The sequence below is a fragment of the Scyliorhinus torazame genome, chromosome 2 (genome assembly GCF_047496885.1).
Source record: "Scyliorhinus torazame isolate Kashiwa2021f chromosome 2, sScyTor2.1, whole genome shotgun sequence".
NCBI classification, from domain to species: Eukaryota; Metazoa; Chordata; class Chondrichthyes; order Carcharhiniformes; family Scyliorhinidae; genus Scyliorhinus; species Scyliorhinus torazame.
In genome coordinates this window covers 213,770,036-213,786,421 of record NC_092708.1, presented here as the reverse complement: position 1 = coordinate 213,786,421, position 16,386 = coordinate 213,770,036, and the positions used below count along the sequence as shown (strand labels likewise).

The 16,386-nt window shown below is 46.1% G+C and overlaps 1 protein-coding gene across 1 annotated transcript in view; it reads left to right on the top strand.

Annotated features, from left to right (window-relative positions):
* The window catches only part of LOC140395520 (uncharacterized), a 1,079,902-nt gene that overhangs the window by 33,988 nt on the left and 1,029,528 nt on the right, over positions 1 to 16,386 (top strand). The gene's annotated exons all lie outside the window — the stretch shown is intronic.

Genomic DNA, 16,386 nt, shown 5'->3' with positions numbered 1-16,386 from the left:
AGGCTCTCGGATACTCATGGAAAAGGACGAGTGTTAGTGCTAAATTGGGGTAAGGCTAACTACGACCAGATTAGGCAGGATTTGGAGGCTGTTGTTTGAGCGAAGCTGTTTGAGGGTAAATCCACATTTGGCATGTGGGAGTTTTTTAAGGAGCAGTTGATGGGAGTGCAGGACAGGCATGTGCCGATGAAAAGGAAAGGCAGGATTCAGGAACCGTGGATGACCAGGGAAATTGCGAGTCTCGACAAAAAGAAAAAGGGTGCATGCGTGTGGTCTTGGCAACTAAAAATAGATGAAACACTTGAAGAATACAAGAAAAGTAGAAAAGAGCTCAAGCCGGGAGTTAGGGCAAAAAGGGGTCACAAAATGTCCTTCTCCGATAGGATTAAAGAGAATCCCAAGGCATTTTATACGTATATTAGGAACTAGAGGGTTGTCATAATATGCACATCATGAGGTAAAGACAGGCAGTGACAGATACCCAGGTTGGCCAATCAACACACAGGACAGAACACAACCAATCACTAGACAGAACACTAGAGGGGGACTTCCTTCTATAAAACACACGAGGCATCAGCACTCCACCTCTTTCCACTGGTGACAACTGTAGTGACAGGGTGTATATATCAGTTAGCACCTTCTACATGTGGCTCAGAACTAGTCTGGTCTAGTTAGTTAGAGTTAGCACACTTAGAGTAGTAGAGTGTCAACCCACAGCAAGCTGTGTGCCTTGTTACAGAAGTTCAATAAATCGTATTGAACCAACGTCTAAGTTTGGTGTCTGCTTTCCAGCCTAACTGCATCCAGTTGCAGTCCGTGTTACCCCAGAGTGAATAACATGACATGATACCAGGAGTCTACTTCATCTAAGTAATTTACCTTGAATAATTCAGTGACAACCAGCAAGTGCCTTCCAGCGGCATGGAGAAGATCCAGGCCCCTCCACAGCTACGGATCTCCGGCAATCACAGAGCCAGCTGGCAGGTCTTCAAGCAGAAGATCAGTCTCTACATTGAGGCCTCGGGCTTCGAGGATGCGTCCAATGCCAGAAAGATCGCGCTGCTCCTACCGACTGCGGGGGACCAAGCCATCCAAATCTTCAACTTGCTCACATTTGCCGACGGTGAGGACAAGACCAAATTCGACAGTCACTGTGAAGTCAAAACAAATGAGAGCTTTGAGCGCTATGTCTTCAAGCAACGCCTTCAGGGTAAGGATGAGCCTTTCCAATCCTTTCAACGCATCTCCGTATATTAGCGCAGTCCTGCAACTATGGAGACACCGCTGATTCCCTCATCAGGGATCAGATCGTGTTTGGGGTACACTCCGACGCCTTGCGGGAGCAGCTCCTTAAAAAAATAAAAAACATGACCCTGCCGTGTAAAGTGCATGAACAGGCGAAAAGTAGCTATTCCCGCCTTAAAACGGCAGACCAGGACCAACTTGCCTCCCACGAATAAGAGAGTGTGCAGGCCATCGCCCGGATGCGGCGCCTTAGTATCGATGAAGGCGGCCATTTAGCACGCTTTTTCTGGTGTCCCACGCATGCGCACCACGGACGGGAGAATGAAGAGGCCGAAGACCACACTGCGCAGGTGCGAACGGTGGCTGACCGCACTGCGCATGTGCGACGACGCACGGTGCGTAACGACGTTAACGTCATGACGTGCCCGAACTGCGGCACCGCCCACTTAAAGCGGCAATGCCCTGCAAGAGGCAAGCGATGTTTAAATTGTGGGAAGCCTGGACATTATGCAGCCTTGTGCAGGTCTGCACCACCGGTCGTGGGCCAGCGATCCCAGTTCCAACGCAAACGCATTTGATGTGTGCAGCATGGGCTGCTGGATTCTGATCCTAGTAGCACCATGGATCCAGAGGATGACTGCCTGGAGTCCCCATATCGTGTGGGCATCATTACTACGTGTGACAAGGCCTCCTCAAATTCAGCAACACACCTATCTATCCTCAACGTGGATTCTGCGGACGAATGGCGTGCTATCGTTCACGTTAACCAATGCAGCATCCGGTTCAAGCTGGACACTGGTGCTTCAACCAATCTCCTACCTCAAGCAGATCTTGATCGCATCAAAAGGCAACCAAAAATTCTTCCGCCGGCCTACCAGCTTCTTGATTATAATGGCAATGTCATTACTGCGTTGGGGTCTTGTCACCTGCATATCTCCAACAAGACCATCAATGTCACACTGCTATTCGAAATCGTCAAGCCTGACAAGGCTTCTCTGCTTCGTGCCCATGCATGCAAGCTACTCAATCTCGTGCAGCGCGTACATGCCATGTCCTCTGCCAATGTGAATCTTCAGGCTGACATTGATGAAATCCTGTCACAATTACCCGGATGTGTTCAGTGGGATGGGTTGCTGCCGTACTGCTACAAAATCTTACTCGGGCCTGATGCCATGCCTGTGATCCATGCACCACGCCGGGTGCCGGTTCCTCTGAAGGAACATTTAAAGGCGCACTTGCAGGAGCTCCAAGACCAGGGTATAATCTCTAAAGTGACGGAACCGACTGACTGGGTCAGCTCGATGGTCTATGTGAAGAAGCCCTCAGGAGAGTTGCGCATATGCATAGATCCCAAAGATCTTAACCGGAACATAATGCGGGAACACTACCCGATCCCGAAGCGGGAGGAGCTAACCAGTGAGATGGCACACGCTAAATTCTGCACAAAACTAGATGCATTGCGTGGTTTCTGGCAGATACAACTGGACGAGTCCAGCAGGAAGCTCTGCACGTTTAATACACCTTTCAGAAGGTACTGTTACAACCGCATGCCATTCAGTATTGTTTCAGCCTCTGAAATCTTTCACAGAATCATGGAACAGATGCTGGAGGGAATTGAGGGTGTGCGGCTCTATGTAGATGATGTAATCATGGTCCACGACCCCGGAGGAACACACACCTCGTCTCAACCAAGTCTTTTGACGCATCCATGCCAACGGCTTCAAGTTGAACAAGGCCAAGTGCTCCTTTGGCATGTCATCAATCAGGTTTTTGGGCGATCAAATATCCCAGCAGGGTGTGCAACCAGACTCAGACAAAGTCAAGGCCATCAACACCATGAAGACCCCAGAAGACAAAAAGGCGGTACTCTGCTTCCTCGGTATGGTTAACTTCTTGGGAAAGTTCATTCCCAACCTTGCATCACACACCACGGCTCTCAAGCATCTGGTGAAGAAGTCAGCTGCCTTCCAGTGGCTACCCACACATCAAGCAGAGTGGCTCGAGTTAAAGGCAAAGCTCACCACTGTTCCGGTATTAGCGTTCTTTGACCCGGAGAGGGAGACGAAAATCTCCACGGACGCCAGCCAGGACGGCATTGGTGCGGTGCTCCTCCAGAAGGATGACTAGTCGTTCTGGGCTCCAGTGGCCTATGCATCAAGGGCCATGACTCCCACTGAGCAGAGGTATGCTCATATAGATAAAGAGTGCCTGGGCCTCCTAACCGGCATTGTAAAGTTCCATGACTACGTCTACAGTCTACCAACCTTCACAGTAGAGACTGACCACAGACCCTTAGTCCATATCATTCATAAGGACTTGAATGACATGACGCCCAGGCTTCAGCGCATTCTCCTTCGACTCCGCAGATATGAATTCGAGTTGGTTTACACACCGGGCAAGGAGCTAATCATTGTGGATGCCCTGTCGCGCGCCATCACCTCGCCCTGTGAACAGGTCGACTTCATTCGCCAAATTGAGGCACAGGTGCAACTGTGTGCCAGCAAGCTCCCGGTCTCAGATGAAAGAGTGGTCAACATTCGAGACGAGACTGCCAAGGACCCTCTTCTGCAGCGGATCATGCATTACCTTGCAAATGGTTGGCAGAAAGGGCAATGCCCCCAGTTCTTTAATGTCAAGAATGACCTGACAGTCGTCGAGGGGATCCTCCTCAAGCTAGATCGTATCGTTATTCCTCGCAGCCTCCAGAGCTTAGCGCTCAAACAGATCCATGAGGGAAACCTCGGTGTCGAGAAATGCAGGCGCAGGGCCCGGCAGGCTGTCAATTGGCTTGGAATCAACCAGGACATATCTAACATGGTCCTCAATTGCGCTACCTGCCAGCGCTTCCAGCCTGCTCAGCCCAAAGAAACACTCCAGCAACACGAGATCGTGACCTCTCCGTGGTCTAAGGTGGGAATCAACCTTTTTCACGCCAATGGGCGTGACTATGTGCTCATCATTGATTATTTCTCGAGTTACCCGGATGTGGTGAAACTGTCCAACCTCACATCAAGGACAGTCATCAAGGCCTGCAAGGAGACATTTTGCCAGGCCTGGCATTCCGCTCACTGTCATGCTTCCACAGTCAAGAGTGGTCCAACTTCGTAAGGCTGTACCAATTCAAGCACATTACCTCAAGCCCGAATTACCCGCAATCTAACGGGAAGGTCAAAAAAGGGGTCCATATCATCAAGCAACTGCTCTGCAAGGCTGCGGACTTGGCTTCTGACTTTAACCTTGCGCTGCTGGTGTACAGGGCAATCCCTCTGTTCACCGGTATGTCTCCAGCACACCTCCTTATGAATCGAGACCTGCGGACGACTGTTCCTGCCATTCATTTACCAGACCTGGATCACCTCCCAGTGCTGCAAAAGGTGCAGCAACTCGGGAACCGGCAAAAGCTGACATACGATGCTCATGCTACTGATTAGTCTATGCTCTCTCCGGAAGATGCTGTTCACAACAAGTTACCTGATGGAGGCTGGTCAGCTCCAGCTGTTGTTCGACAGGCTGCTCCCAGGTCGTTCGTTGTTCGCATGGCTGATGGCTGCATTGTCAGGCGCAACAGAAGGGCACTACGCAAACTTGCCTGCCCAACACCGGATCTCAGTTTTCCAGCTGTCGTTATGCCTTCTCTGGACACCTCGCTCCACGAGGCCACCAATCTGGCTGCAATCCCGTCCATCAAGGTGCCGTCGTTCCCACCTCCACCTCTCAGGCAATCGACAAGGATCCAACGCCAGCCCCAGAGATTGGACTTATAGACATTTCTTTTGTACATATTGTTCTGTATCTGCACGCTAGACACCTTACATGTACATATGCATTCACTTGCCACTCGCTGTAAATAGTTATATCTGTATATATGTCGTATATGCTCTAAGCAACCGACAACATTTTTTTTTTTAAAGGGGGGATGTCATAATATGCACTCATGCACATCATGAGGTAAAGACAGGCAGTGACAGACACCCAGGTTAGCCAATCAATTCACAGGACAGAACACAACCAATCACTAGACAGAACACTAGATAGAGGGGGGCTTCCTACTATAAAACACACGAGGCATCAGCATTCCGCCTCTTTCCACTGGTGACAACTGTAGTGACAGTCAGGGTGTATATATCAGTTGGCACCTTCATGTGGCTCAGAGCTAGTCTGGTCGAGTTAGTTAGAGTGACCACATTTAAGAGTAGTAGCGTGTCAACCCACAGCAAGTTGTGTGCCTTGTTACAGAAGTTCAATAAATCATATTGAACCAACGTCTAAGTTTGGTGTCTGCTTTCCAGTTTAACTGCATCCAGTTGCAGTCCGTGTTACCCCAGGGTGAATAACACGACAAGGGTAGCTAGAGAAAGAGTTGGTCTACTCAAGGACAAAGGAGGTAAATTATGCGTAGAACCAGAGGAAGTAGGAGAGGTCCTTAATGAGTATTTTGCATCGGTATTCACAAAGGAGAGGGACATGTTGATTTGTGGTGTCTCAGAGGGATGTGTAAACACTTTAGACCAGGTTGTTACTATGAGGGATGAAGTGTTAGGTGTTTTAAAAAGCATTCAGGTAGACAAATCCTCAGGGCCAGGTGGCATCTATCCCAGATTACTGTGGGAGACTAGATGAAATCGCTGGGCCTCTTAACAGAAATCTTTGTTTCCTCATTGGCCACAGGTGAGATCCCAGAGGATTGGAGGGCCAATGTTGACCCGTTATTTAAGAAGGGTAGCAAAGATAACCCAGGTAATTATAGGCCAGTGAGTTTGATGTCAGTGATAATGAAATTGTCGGAAAAGATTCTCAGAGATTGGGGCTTGATTTTCTGCCGTCAGGATGCTCCATTTTGCCGGCAGCCTGGGGGTTTCCCAACGGCGAGGAGCTGTCCAGCAGTGGGAAACCCCATTGACCAGTCGGCGAAATGGAGAGTCCCGACGGCGTACTGAACCAGAAATCTGATGTGGCGGGACGGAGAAACCCACACCTTAGATCTATGCACATTTGGAAGTGAATGGTGTTATTAGTGACAGTCTGTGTGGTTTTGTCTGAGGGAGGTCATGTCTCACTAATTTCATTGAGGTTTTGAAGAGATGACTAAAATGATTGACGAGGGAAGGGCTGTGGATGTTGTCGACATGGACTTTCGTAAAGCATTTGAAAAGGTCCCTCATCGCAGGCTGGTGCAAAAGATTAAATCACACGGGGTCAGGGGTGAACGAGCTAGATGGATTCAGAACTTGCTTGGCCACAGATGACAGAGTGTAGCAGTGGAAGGGTGTTTTTCCGAATGGAGGGCTGTAACTAGTGGTGTTCCGCAAGGATCGGTACTGGGACCTCATTTGTTTGTAATATATAGAAATGACTTGGAAGAAACCGTAGCTGGTCTGATTAGCGAGTTTGTGGATGATACTAAGATTGCAGGAGTTGCGGATAGTGATGAAGATTGTTAGAGAATACAGCAGGATATAGACGGGCTGCAAAATTGGACGGAGAAATGGTAGATGGAATTTAACCCGGACAAATGCGAGGTGATGCATTTTGGTAAATCCAATTCAGATGGGAGCTATTAAATAAATGGCATAACCATCAGGAGCATAGAGACACAGAGAACTGGGCGTGCAGTTCCACAGTTCCTTAAAAGTGGCAGCACACGTGGAATTGGTGGTAAAGCATATGGAATGCTTGCCTTCATAGGACGGGGTATCGAGTCTAAAAGCTCAAAAATTATGTTACAGTTATATAGAACGTTGGTTAGGCCACATTTTAAATATTGTGTCCAATTCTGGTCACCACACTACCTGAAGGATGTGGAGGTTTTGGAGAGAGTACAGAAAAGGTTTACCAGGATGTTGCATGATAGGGTATTAGCCATGAGGAGAGATTGAATGAACTGTGATTGTTCTTCCTAGAGAGACGTAAGCTGAGGGGTGAAAATTATGAGGGTTTTAGATAGGGTGAACAGTTGGAGGCTTTTTCCCAGGATGGAAATGACAATTACAAGGGGGCACAAGTTCAATGTAAGGGGGTATAGGTTCAATGGAGATGTGCGAGGGAAGTTTTTTTACACAGAGGGTGGTGGTGGCCTGGCATGCACTGCCCATGTTAGCGACCTTTAAGACTTATCTGGAGAGACACATGTACAAGGAATGAGTGAGAAAAAAAAAAAGAAGGGATATATGGCTGAACCGAGGATGAAGATGGCTGGATATGACTATCCTCCCTTATTTTCTGAAAGGGAATCGTACGACCAATGGAGACGTGCAGTAGTTATGTGGACTAAGGTAACTGCTTTGGGAAAGAGAAAACAAGGTATGGCATTGGCTCTTTCTCTACCATATGGCAGAAAAATCCAAAACAAAGTGCTTTCTGAGCTGGAATTGGAAGAGTTAGACTCAGAAGAAGGTCTGGAGACTTTATTACATTATATGGATAAGATTTATAAGAAAGATGACTTGTTAAGTGCGTATGAAGCATGGTTGGATTTTGATAAGTTCCGGAAAATGGAGGCCATCTCCATGGAAGACTATATAATGGAATTTGGCAGACTATATAAAAGGCTGCAGAAACACAATCTGGAATTTCCACAGTCTGTGTTGGCCTTTAAATTACTTGACTGTGCTAGAGTGAGCAATATGGATAGGCTCCTGGTTTTGACAGGAGTTCAGTTTACTGATAAGGATACCTTATTCGAACAGATGACAAAAGCTTTACAAAAGTTTCTGGGGAAACATTCGATTCTGATGGCTCTGATGACCCAAATAGGTCAGCCTGTAATAAGGCAGAATATGGAAGATATACTAGTAACAGGATGGCAAAATCGTATGGCTACAAACAGGGCTCAAAACTATAGACGGAGACCGATACAAGGAAATTATGAAGACAGAAACCCAGTTAGAACCTACAATAGGAAGATGAACCCCAGAAATGCACGGGGCATGAAAAATCGATGATTTCGATGTGACTCTCAATACCATTATGCTTTCAACTGTCCAACTTGTTGTGATAGAGTGTTTGAAGCGACACATGACACGGAAGAGTCAGAAGAGGAAAAAGATAGTGACCAGAAAGAAGGCATTGTCCTATTGACAAGCAGTTTTACGCCGGTAATCATAGAATTTACAGTGCAGAAGGAGGCCATTCGGCCCATCGAGTCTGCACCGGCTCTTGGAAAGAGCACCCCACCCAAGGTCAACACCTCCACCCTATCCCCATAACCCAGTAACCCTACCCAACACTAAGGGCAATTTTGGACACTAAGGGCAATTTATCATGGCCAATCCACCTCACCTGCACATCTTTGAACTGTGGGAGGAAACCGGAGCACCCGGAGGAAACCCACGCACACACGGGGAGGATGTGCAGACTCCACGCAGACAGTAATCCAAGCCGAAATCGAATCTGGGACCCTGGAGCTGTGAAGCAATTGTGCTATCCATAATGCTACCATGCTGCCCCAGTAATGAGGGTGTTGGTTGCAGAATCCTTCAACTCTGCTATATTGGACAGTGGCTGTACATCTACTGTGTGTGGAATTGACTGGTTAAAATGTTACCTGGACTCTTTGAATGCTGAAAATCGTAACAAGGTTAAGGAATTTGAAAGTTCCACAAGTTTCAGGTTTGGGGATGATAATACTCTGAAGTCGCTGAAAAGAGTGGTGATCCCTTGCAATATTGCCGGAGTGAATCATTTCATTAGCACGGATGTTGTATCAGGTGAGATACCTTTGCTTCTGAGCAGACCGTCGATGAAGAAAGCACACATGAAACTGGATATGGAACAGGATAAGGCAACAGTTTTTGGAAAGACGGTGGACTTGCAATTTACACAGTCGGGACACTATTGTATTCCATTACTGACAAATAATTTTTCAGATAGAGTGGTAATGGCAGTTGAAAATGGGACTTTAGCTGATAAAAAACTTGTGGTATTAAAACTGCATAGGCAATTTGCACATCCGTCTCCTCGGAGGCTGAACATTTTATTAAAGGATGCAGGGGTAAGGGATGACGACTATACTAAACTGATAGAACAGGTTAGTGACTGCTGTGAAGTTTGTAGGAAATACAGAAGGACACCAGCACGACCGATAGTAACCCTACCTTTGGTCAGGGATTTTAACGACATTGTGGCCATGGACCTTAAGATCTGGGATAAAGCAAATAATATATTTATTTAGCATTTTGTAGATTTAGCAACCAGATTTAGTCAATCAACGATTGTACGAAGTAAAGAAAAGAGAGTAATTCTGGATCAAATCGTGGAAAAATTAATAGGGACAGGAATGGAGCCACCGGCAAAATTCCTTACGGACAATGGGGGAGAATTTGCTAATGATGAGTTTCGGGATATGTGTGAAAACATGAATATCAGAGTTATGAATACGGCTGCAGAAAGCCCATTTAGTAATGGTGTCTGTGAAAGAAATCATGCTGTCATCGATGACATGCTTCAGAAAATTTTGGCAGATCGACCAGATTGCAGGCTAAATTCAGCTTTAGCATGGGCAGTACATGCAAAGAATTCATTGCAGATGGTTGGGGGCTATAGTCCTTATCAATTAGTGTTTGGTAGAAATCCTAAAATTCCGTCCATTTTGGATGACCAGCCTCCAGCTTGGGAGGGGACTACAATTAGCTCTGGTTTTGCTGAACATTTAAATGCATTACATAGCAGTATAAAAGCTTTTCTGGAAGCAGAAGTCTCTGAAAGAATTCGCAGAGCTTTAAGACATAACGTACAGGCACCAGATGCCGTGTTTCAGCAAGGAGGCATGGTATACTATAAGAGAGACAATTCTAATGAATGGAAAGGCCCAGGGAAGATCATAGGCATAGATGGCAAAACAATTATTTTGAACCATGGTATTCAAACTGTTAGGGTCCATTCATCAAGGACAATGGGTACAGATTACAAATTTTCAAATTTAGACAGAGCAGACAGACATGACGAGGAACCAGTCATCTGGTATGCATGTGTTACAGAACTATGAGGATCAATTAACTGATATAGACAGGGTTTCTGTGGATGAACACAACACTTCTGGTGAATTAGAACAGGGCATTTTTCCGAAAGGGCAACTGACAAAAGTTGGTACAAAAGTGACATACTTGCCTGAAGGGTCTAGTCAATGGAAGGATGTAACTGTTATTAGTAGAGCAGGGAAGGCCACTGGAAAGTATAAACATTGGTTGAATGTACAGCATTCAGGGGAAGGAGTCAAGACAATGGATTGGGAAAACGAAGTTCAAAAATGGAGGGCACAGAAACGCAGTGCCAGTTCAGATAGTACATTGGATAGTGAACAGGTCCGCAGGAAAAGGTCGCGAACTATTGAAAGGACATCCCACAGCAGAAGGGAAAGATCAAGCAGTAGCAGTACAGAACGAGATACCAGGTGGGAGAGGGGACGTAGTTTGTCAAGATCTCGGAACATGAGTAAGACTAAGAATACTAATAGGAGTAGAAGCCCACATGCACGTGAGATTTTGGTGGCTTCAAATAAATTAGATGAAAAAGTTATTAAAGAAGCTAAACAGCAAAAATTGCATAGTTGGAGTGAATTTGGGGTATACACGGAAGTACCGGATAGGGGACAAAGAGCTCTATCCCACAGATGGATTTGCACGGTAAAGGTTCTTCCGGATGGAACTTATAAGGCAAAGGCCAGGCTTGTGGCAAGGGGATTTGAAGAAAACTTAGAAGATCAGGATTTAAGGGTAGATTCACCTACAGCAGGAAAGGTTATTTTAAAGATCTTTTTGGCTCTATTAGTCACAAAAGCATGGGAATGCAAATCTATAGATATAAAAGCTGCCTTTTTGCAGGGGCATCAGCTCCAGAGAGACATTTTTCTCCGTCCTCCTAAAGAAGCAGCTAACACAGAAGGGGTACTCTGGAAGTTGAACAAATGTGTATATGGATTAAATGATGCATCTAGAGTCTGGTATTTTTCGGTAAGGTCAGTTTTGTTAAAGTTAGGCTGTTGCCAGTTGAAAGCAGATCCTGCAATGTTTTACTGGCACTATAAAGGAAATCTTTCTGGCATTTTTATGATGCATGTCAATGATTTTTTGTGGGGTGGGACTAGAGATTTTGAAGCTATTGTAATCTCTGGTTTGAGGAAAGAATTCAGGGTTGGAAGTCAGGCTTCCGGTGCATTTAAATATATTGGACTGGAAATTGGACAGACTAAGTTAGGGGCAACTTTACGTCAGCAGTCTTATTTGGAAAGCATCACGCCAATAGCAATTAGTCGTGGCCGAGTTTCACAAAAAGACGCAATGGTTTCAAAGATAGAAAAAGAGCAACTGCGAAGTTTAATTGGGCAACTGAACTGGTTAGGTTGACAGACTAGACCGGACGTGAGTTTTGGTGTCTTAGAGTTGAGTACAAAAATGAATGATCCCAAAGTGGAAGACATAATAAGAGCAAATAAAGCATTGGCCAAACTAAAAATGCAGGAGTGTGTTTTGAATTGACCTTAAGCACTTGGAACTCATAGTTTATAGTGATGCATCCTATGCAAATTTATGTGATGGGGTTTCAAGCGCAGGAGGTTTTATAATTTTCCTTTTGGGGAACAATGGTAAATGTTGCTCGCTTGTGTGGGAAACAAAGAAAATAAGGAGAGTGGTAAAAAGCACTTTGGCTGCTGAGACGTTAAGCCTTGTAGAGGCGGTGGATATGGCCTTTTATATAAGTATGATATTGACAGAAATTTTGGGAATGGGGATTTAGGTAATATACCTATTGACTGTCACATTGACAATAAATCCCTGTGGGAAAATGTGCACTCTACAAAAAAGTGTCAATGAAAAGTGGTTACGGATAGACATCGCAAGTTTGAAGCAGATGTTGGACAGAGGGGAAATAACAAAAATTAAATGGGTCGACTGGAGCTATCAACTGTCAGACTGTTTTACGAAAAGAGGGGCGAGTTCACAGAAACTTTTGGATATTGTTAATGAAGGGCACTTGTTTCTGTGACTGTTTTTTCTCTTGTCCAAACAAAAAACAAAAAGGGGGGGAAATCATGTGTGTTTTTGAGTTTCTTGAAATTTTGTTTTCACCTAATTATTATTTTTTCTCCAAGGAAGGGGAGACTGTTAAGTAATGGGTTAAGAGACATTGCAATTAGTTGTCTCATTTATGTTAAGTATCCATTAATTGACACTGATATGTAAAGGGGCTTCAGGTGGCCTCTGTGAGGTGGTGTGTTGTTAAGAGTTTTGTGCAGAGGCTGTGGAAGTGAAATAAAGGGTGTTTGGTGAAAAGGAACAAGAACTTTAGACTCTTCATATCACAGCAACTAAAATGGCTAACAAAGGGAGGAGTTAGGAAGGCTAAAAGGGGTCATGAAATGTCATTGACAAACAGGATTAAGGAAAATCCTAAGGTGCTGTATACATATGTAAAGAGCAAATGGGTAGCCAGAGAAAGGTTTGGTCCATTCAAGGATATTGGAGGGAATCTATGTATGGAACCAGAGGAAATGGAGAGATACTAAATGAATACTTTGCCTCAGTATTCACCAAAGAGAAGGACTTGGTGGATGAGGTGGATAGGGTAGCATGTGTAGATTTCTGAGTCATGTTGATATTGATAAAGAGGTGTTGGGCATCTTAAAAAGTAGATAATTCCGGATGACCTGATGGGATCTATCCCAGCATAGAGAGTGAGGCAAGGGAGGAAAGTGCTGGGGCCTTGAGACAGTAATCTTTGTATCCTCATTGGCTGCAGGTGAAGTTCCAGAGGACTGGAGATTAGCCAATGTTGTTCCATTGTTTAAGGGCAGCAGGGATAAACCAGGAAATTATAAACCAGTGAGCCTTTACGTCAGTGATAGGGAAATTATTGGAAAAGATTCTTAGAGACAGGATTTACTCACATTTGGAAACAAATGGACTTATTAGTGATGGACAGCATGGTTTTGTGAAGGGGAGGTCATGCCTCACTAATTTGATCGAGCTTTTCGAGGAAGTGACAAAGATGAGGGAAAGGCAGTAGATGTTGTATACATGGACTTCAGTAAAGCCTTTGACAAGGTACCTCATGTTGACTGAAATAAAAGGTGAAGTCACATGGGATCAGAGGAGAGCTTGCAAGTTGGATACAGAACTGGCTTGGACACAGAAGACAGAGGGTAGCAGTAGAAGGATGCTTTTCTGAATGGAAGCCTGTGACTAACGGCGTTCCACAGGGATCAGTTCTGGGACCTTTGTTGTTTGAAGTGTATATAAATGATTTGGAAGAAAATGTAGCTGGTCTGATTAGTGAGTTCACAGACGACACAGGAATTGGTGGAGTTGTGGATAGTGAAGAGGATTACCAGAGAATACAACAGGATATAAACTGGTTGGAGTCTTGGGGGCGGAGAGGCACTTTGGAAGGTCCAATGCTTGTAGGAATTACACAGTACATGGTACAACTCTTGCGAGTATTGGCAGGCAGAGAGATCTGGGCATTCATGTCTACCAATCACTGAAAGTGGCAACGCATGTGGATAAGGTGGTCAAGAAGGTATACGGCACGCTGGCCTTCATCGGTCGGGGCATTGAATATAAAAATTGGCATGTCATGTTGCAGCTGTACAGGTCCTTAGTTAGGCCTCATTTGGAATATTATGTACAGTTCTGGTCGCCACACTGTGGTGATATGCATCAATGTAAATACACAAGGGGTTAATGTAAATAGACTACAACTAAGTAAACACTAGAGGGAGCACCAGAGATGTCATGACATGCAGACATACAGCTAATGAACACATAGAATAGGACTCGACCAATGGGCAGTCAAGACTCCCAGAGGTGACACTATCACAAGGGGGCATTACGCAACCTGATTTGGGGCAGCACGGTAGCCAGGGGCAGCACGGTAGCCTTGTGGATAGCACAATTGCTTCACAGCTCCAGGGTCCCAGGTTCGATTCCGGCTTGGGTCACTGTCTGTGCGGAGTCTGCACATCCTCCCCGTGTGTGCGTGGGTTTCCTCCGGGTGCTCCGGTTTCCTCCCACAGTCCAAAGATGTGCAGGTTAGGTGGATTGGCTGTGATAAATTGCCCTTAGTGTCCAACATTGCCAGTAGTGTTGGGTGGGGTTACTGGGTTATGGGGATAGGGTAGAGGTGTGGACCTCGGATAGGGTGCTCTTTCCAAGAGCCGGTGCAGACTCGATGGGCCGAATGGCCTCCTTCTGCACTGTAAATTCTATGAAATCTATGAAATATATAAGGACAGGGCACACATGCTCTGTCTCTTTCCACAGGCGACACTTAGAGAGTAGGACAGGGGCAGATCAGAAGCATCACACCCACCACGTGGCCTAGAGCAGACTGGTTAGTTAGACTGAGTTACTATAGCAAGATCAGCAGGAGAGTCGATCTGTGCTAATGGTTCAATAAATCACTTGAACTTACTTCAAAGTCTGGAGTATCTTTTGGTCAAAGCTGCATCGAGTTGCAGCCTGTGTTATCCCAGAGTACATAACACAACACACACTACCAGAAGGATGTGGATGCTTTGGAGAGAGTACAGAAGTGGTTTACTAGGATGTTGCCTGGTAAGGAGGATATTAACTAAGAGGAGAGGTTGGGTAAACTCGGTCTGTTCTCACTGGAATGACAGAGGTTGAGTGGTGACCTGATAGAGCTCTATAAGATTATGAGTGGCATGGACAAAGTGGATAATCAGATAGGGTAGGAGAGTCAAGTACTAGGGGACAGAGGTTTAAAGTGTGTGGGAAAAGTTTAGAACAGATGTCCGAGGCAAGTTTTTTACACAGAGGGTGGTAAATATATGGAACGTGCTGCCTGAGGAGGTGGTGGGAGCAGGTACGATAGCGGCATTTAAGGGGCATCTAGACAAATATATGAATGGGGTGGGAATGGAAGGATACAGACTCTGGAAGGGCATACAGTTTTAGTTTAGGCAGGTACCATGGTCGGCGCAGGCTTGGAGGGCCGAAGGGCCTGTCCCTGTGCTGTATTGTTGTTTGTTCTTTTGTTTGTACAGACGGGGTATAGAAGGATATAGGCGGTTGATTTAGATAGGACACGTGATCAGTGCAGGCTTGGAGGGCCGAAGGGCCTGTTCCTGTGCTGTTCCTTGTTCATCTGCGACATGGCACGTGTACCTACCGGGGGCTGAATATTCGGCGGCGAACGTAACTATGGTTGGGTGGCGGACATAGCTATGGTTCGGAAGTGGGCGGTGGAGGAGAGGTCAGTGTGGGGACGGGTGGAGGAGGCTTTGTGTAAAGGGACCAGTCTGAGGGTGCTTTTCTTTCGTTTCCACCGGCTTGGTATTCCATGAGCTTGGTGGTGGTATCAGCATTGAGGGTGTGAAATTAATGACAACAGAACTGCAGAATAGAAGACATGCCCCTGTGGGCGTCAGTTTGTGGCAACCACAGGTTTGTCCAAGCGGGGTTGGATGCGAGGTTTCAGGGGTGAGGGTGGTTGGGGTAGAGTATCTCTGGGACCTGTTCGTGGGGAGTAAGTTTGCAGAAGGGGAATGGGTTCAGGTACCTGCAGGTAATCGTCTTATTGAGGAAGGAGTTTGGTTTGTTCCCGTAGCTGCCACTCCAGCTCTACAGGACAAGTTGCTGTCTGAAGATGAGATACATGAATGCAAGGTATCAGATATATATGGGGAACTGATGAAGAGGGAGGGTCCCCCGGTGGACGAGGTCCAGCGTAAGTGTGAGGAGGAGTTGGGAGGGCGATGCAAGCTGTGGTGTGTGTGGCTCTGGAGGATAAAATTGTCCTCGTCATGTGCAAGACTGAGTCTCATACAGTTTAAGGTGATGCATATGGCTCATATGATGGGGTCTAGGATGAGCCGCTTTTTTCCAGGGTGTAAGATAGGTGTTGGTGGTGTGCAGGGAGACCGGTGAACCATGTCCATATATTTTGGGTATGTCCGAGGTTGGAGGGGTTCTGGAACAAGTTTGCCAACATAATGTTGAAGATTCTGGGAGATGAGGTGGCTCTGAGCCCATGGGCGGCGATATTTGGGATGTCTGAGGATCCGGGAGAGCAGGTGGTGAGAGAGGCTGACATGGTAGCCTGATCTTCCCTGATAGCCCAGAGGCGGATCTTGCTGTGCTGGTGGGACACGGAGCTGTCGAAAGTGGGGGCATGAGTGAGCGA